This window comes from Montipora capricornis, chromosome 14 (genome assembly GCF_036669925.1).
Source record: "Montipora capricornis isolate CH-2021 chromosome 14, ASM3666992v2, whole genome shotgun sequence".
Classification (NCBI taxonomy): domain Eukaryota; kingdom Metazoa; phylum Cnidaria; class Anthozoa; order Scleractinia; family Acroporidae; genus Montipora; species Montipora capricornis.
The window spans coordinates 36,858,286-36,863,630 of NC_090896.1; the positions used below are offsets into that span (position 1 = coordinate 36,858,286).

Below are 5,345 nucleotides of genomic sequence, written 5' to 3' on the forward strand. Positions count from 1 at the left end.
GTACTTTCAGGTAAAAGGGAAAAATTCACATTACAAGATGTTTATATTTGTAAATTGCATATATGGCAAAGTCGAAAGCAAGACAAGATTCCAGAACGTGAAGTTTTCTTAAAACAAGTAGACGTTAAATATAGAACTGAGAAATACATTGCCGTTAAAAAAAATATACATAAAAAATTTCAGGCTAAGTGGTTATTATATAAATGGTATTTATATTTAACAAGCAATAGTTCACAAATATAATTATAGTAATTGTTTCCAAATATAAATGTAATTTATAATTAACAATAGCTTACAAATGTAAATAGAGTATACTGAGAGTCTTGTAAACACTTTTTTATTTTTCAAAATGGCAATAAAACATGTGACAGCTTTAGTGTCACTGAGTGTTTCCTCAGTGGTTGATTCAGGAAGACAAGAGCATGCACGCAGCCAGGTTGCTTGTCCTTGTTAAAGAGAGTTACTCTACAAATTTAAGGGTGATTAGTCAAATATCGTATGCATAATTATCATAGCTCATAATTTTTGAAACTAGAAATTACAGACAAAGCGTTGAACCTTTGAAATTTCAACGATAAGTTGTTCTACGCTGCAGATATAGTTCAAAAGAGGAATAGACAAACTGTTTCATTTGCGGTTGGAAGAAGGAGAAAATTAAGTCCTGTAGTGTTTTAATTAATCATTGCTATAAACAATAAATATTAAATGATTTAATTCTCTATAATCACGTGACCTATCTTTGGGTATAATTGTGATCAACCATGTAATTGTTATATAGATTGGCGATTTGAGTAAAGAGTTCTATGAGACAAGAGCTCTCGGTATTCTCTAAAGTAGGATTAAGAACCTACAAGAACTCAACCAGTGTCTTTTCTTTGCTATTTGTCATTTTTTTCGTTATATTCTAGTCATTTGGCATCTACAGAAAACGTATTTGCTACGATATCATTACATCTTTGTTTGGAAGAGTCATCTTTCTCTGGTAGTTAAATTTGTTGTTCGGCTTGGCTTATCACTTCTCTCTGTTTGCCACTGTGCTTCCACGATTTTTTATTAATTAATACCTTGGCGGCATCTTATCTGTGCTGGGTTCTGTGTAAAAGAAGAGAAAAAGTTACTCAAAATCAACTTCGCTAGGGGTTATACGTAGAGCAGTTTTTCCCACCATTTTAACAAAAAGAGTAACATTTACATTCCTTTTCTGAAAGGCACCCGTGACTTCCTAGTGAACGGCACATTACATAAAAGTGGGTCTTGAAAAGTTTTATTCTGGATTCACTAGATTTGTCAGAATGCATTGCATTTACTGACATCTGACTTTAAGCTACGTATTTCATCGCTTGTCGCAGTTGCACCTCCTTCGGGTCAAATTCTAGAATCACAAGAAGAACTGTGATGAAATTGTCGCTAATCAAAGTTGCAAAAGGATTAGAAAAACCACAATAAAACCGTCAAACTTTTTATTTTCAAATTAAATGCGCTGCGATTTATGTGACCTAAGTTAAGCTTGAGTTTGTAGTGTCTTGCTTTCTCATTCTATATCATGCACGAATTTCAGATCAGTGGCTTATCAGTTGGAATTTTTTCTCTTTACATTTCGTCGACTTCATCACCCCACTGACTTCAATACGCCGTTGCTGTGGTTATCGATGATAAATGTTGTCACTATCAACGAAATGCACCGCAGCATTACTATCTATTAAATACACTTCTAGTTACAATAAGTTAACCTGGATTGAGCCTGCAATCCAATCATAAAACAGTACAGGATCAGCGGTTAACTTAAACAAACAGCCGACCTCGACGAGCTTTACACCTGAGCACGCGATAGTGTCACGTGATACAGGTTAGAGAATACTGTTTTGACAGGTGTCAATGGACGGTAACATGGATGTCCAACATCAAGGATGTTCCCGTCATACACCTTATTCCAAAATGGTCGCCATTTTAGTATTCTTTTGTTTGATTGCAAATTGGCCCTTTTGGCCTCGTTCAAGGTTAAATATTAGGGACTTTAAGATACTCCGACTACAGACTACGGACTACCGTTGGACGCTTGTTCCCCAAGTCTAGAGCACTGGATCGAGTACGGGGCTGATGGCGTGAAAATACGAAGTTAAGTTGGCGGACAACAGACTACGTGATACGGTCAAAGCAGCAGTGCTAGCCCATTCAAGCAAAATTGAGCTGCGGAAATCAGAAATAAATTATTCGACTTTTGGCTTCACATGAACAGCCTATTACATGATTAGTAAAGCAGGAAGAGTTTGCTTAAAAGCACGCAATTTCCACCGGCTGATCGAGCGAGATGAGTTCAGGGGATCATCAAAATTCAGGCAAAATATTTCATCAAACCGAATCTCGAGACCGAAAGCAAAGCCTGAATGCATACTGGCTAAAGTTCTGAAGCAGTATATAAAGTGACAATAATGAATCTATTCACTTTATAGAATTACGCGAAAATGTATATGGTTTCCACCATTTGCCCTTTGACACTCCTTCATTCAAAATCGAGACTGCCAAAACTCTTCGAAATTATCCTGCCGAAAACGTCGCGCGAAACGAAAATCATACCACAACAAATACTTATTGATTAAAAAATGAAATGAAAACTATAATTCTCTTTATTTTGATACAATAATTTGATTTTCATCTACCTTTCTTTCCCACCGTCGTCGCCTTTTTTGACTACGCAAACTTGCATGACTACTCACCGTCGTGAGCTCGCGACGGCGGCTCAAGGGACAACCCAGTGTCTCGTCCCAGTCCCAAACACCTCCCGTCCGTAGTCCGTAGTCCGTAGTCGGCGTATCTTGAAGTCCCCATTCTTTTGAATTCTACTTTGAAAGCGAGGCCAAATGGGCCAATTTGCAAGGAAAGAAAAGAATAATAAAATAGCGGCCATTTTTAAATAAGGTCTATAAAACGCAGGTTGCACCACAGAGTTTGCATTGGCATACTTGGTGGGGTAGACGTACCTACGGTCACCAAATTTTCTCGCTCAGATCGGATACCCAAGCTCCGTGACCATTCACATGATCACCGGCTGTTATTTTCATCAGCTATCGTGGAATAGGAAACAGAAAATGCTCATTTCCAGCCAATTGCGTGGGGATTTTTTGACGACAAAACATTCACCGAGGTTCGCAAATGATGGGGATTTAGCTTTGCGTGAAAAAATCGCGGCTGGGATGGATTTTCGAGGCACAAACTGCCTCTGAGCTGACTACGGTCGAGATCTTAGTGTGCAACCTTGACTTCGTCTTAGAACAGTGAAAACACGGAATTCCCGAAACGGTTAAACAAGCTCCAAAAGGCACAAGAATACACCGGACATTTCTTTCATTTTATTGAATGAACGTTAAATTGAGCGTTTTTTAGGCTTCATAATCGACGGTATTTTATTTCCCATACAAAGTCTTTTAACGCGTTTAACTTCTCAACGGCTGCCTGTAGTGACGCGAACTTGGGCTGCCTATGGCGATTCAAATACAAAACAGACATCGAAAAAGTATTCTTGTCTCCGATTCTTCGTTCTTGTAAAATGGCCTGGACGTTTTTTTTAATTTTTTTACAACAATATGAAGAAGAAATACTATTATTTTTTTCGATACTATTCAACTTGTGGCAAATCAGTTGTTCATAAAGATTCGGCTGCTATCTTGCATTAAATCCATCGCAATCGCAGGCATATTGTTCGAATTTAATGCTGGACTAGTATTCTAGTAACAGTGTTTTTATTTCGTTTGCCTTGAATTTGTATATTTTATCATTGCTAATCGGTAGTTTTTATTTAATCGTTTTCTATATATCGCGAATTCGCTATGTTAACGGTGAAAAACACCAGTGGATAATTGCAGTGCAGATATATCCGAATGAAGTCCTCAGAAAACTGAGCCTCGATACGATGAGGGCAAATAAGTGAACGGTTGACCAGCCGTGTCAAAAATCGTTGCAAGCGAGCCTCAAAGGATTTTGAAAATTTGAATATTTTAGGTTGTTTCTCAGCAATGGATACTCACTGAACCTTGCAACTTGGTCAAGGAGAAGTAAATTTATCCGTGTGGCCATCGCCGGAGTTTGAGCGTGACTGATGGCGGAGAAGTGTGATTTTATCGGCGAGATGTGAGGTAAGCTAGAAATTACTTTCCAGCCTTTCCTTTATTTAGGTACGAGTGACAACCCGGGAATTTGAGAAGTCGCTTAAATCGCATTCAATCAGGCAAATAACCACACAAAATGCGAGAAATTCACCACGACAATAAAGTACGGCTTTTTTATTGAGAACTTTTGGGGGTAAATATCCTTTTCAGTTTGTTATCGAGATTCCCACACAAATCCTTATAATTGTTTAACTTCCGACTCTGGGCCACCTGTGGTAACATTTTCAAAAGTTGTTGAGGAACTTGATCTTATACCAGACAACCTAGGGCTGAAATGATTTTGTATCTTATAAAGCTCATGTTGGGGTCAAACTTTCCTGGTATTAATATTGACCAGAATGAGCAAGCTGTTTGAGTGCGTGACCCGATTGCAATGGTTGCGATATACCACGGTCAATGGAGGTTTCGTGGACCACGAAACCTGAGCGGAGGCGCGCAAAGCATGCCGTTTGACAGAGAGTCTTTAAACTTTTCACAAGGGTATTCAGTTAATTGTTCTCTTTCTAACCTCTTCTCACTTAAATGTGGTGTCCCTAAGGGTATCTGAAACTGGGCCCACTGCTATTTTCTAGCCTTATTACTTACGCTGGTGTTGATTTGAAAACCACACAGTCCCCTCAAAATTTCCACTTTAAATGGCTTATTTCTAACAATGTTAATTTAACTACTTCAACTAAATTTAGGGAGGTGGCTTGGTCCGGTGGTTAGAGCGTTGGGTTTGCATAGGGCTGTCCCGGGTTCAAATCCTGTTCTAACTTCTGGTTTGGATTTGTTTCCGGTTGTCCCGGATTCAACTCTACCACGCTTTGTAAATAGCCAACTGGTTGCCTATTGCCAGTTGGCGTTCTTAATTATGTTTCTGTTAAGTTTGAATTGTTTCTTTCAGATTATTAAAAGTGGAGTGCCTGTGAACCAGCTTGATAGCGAAGTGCATTTCCACTATAAACAAAGCTCTTACAGTTACATTTTAACATGTTAATTGGCTCCAGGCCAAAATTGCACAATTTGTCTGATTCTATGGAGCTTTTGATTGACAGTGTTCCAGTGGAGTTAGTACAAGTCTCCTTTGTAAAATTACTTGGAATACTATATATCGATGAACATCTTACGTGGCAAACCCAAACTGACAACTTGTCGAAAAAGATATTCTTTCGGAATTGGAACCCTAAAACGAATTAAGCC

At 38.5% G+C, this 5,345-nt stretch overlaps 1 long non-coding RNA gene across 1 annotated transcript in view; it reads left to right on the forward strand.

The window, feature by feature from the left end:
• LOC138031210 (uncharacterized) overlaps nt 1-5,060 on the forward strand; it is a 7,867-nt gene extending 2,807 nt beyond the window's left edge. Inside the window, exons 2-3 of the long non-coding RNA XR_011128206.1 lie at nt 3,997-4,130; nt 5,050-5,060. This is a non-coding gene — a long non-coding RNA (uncharacterized lncRNA). The remainder of the gene's footprint in view (nt 1-3,996; nt 4,131-5,049) is intronic.
• Nucleotides 5,061-5,345: the final 285 nt, after the last annotated feature.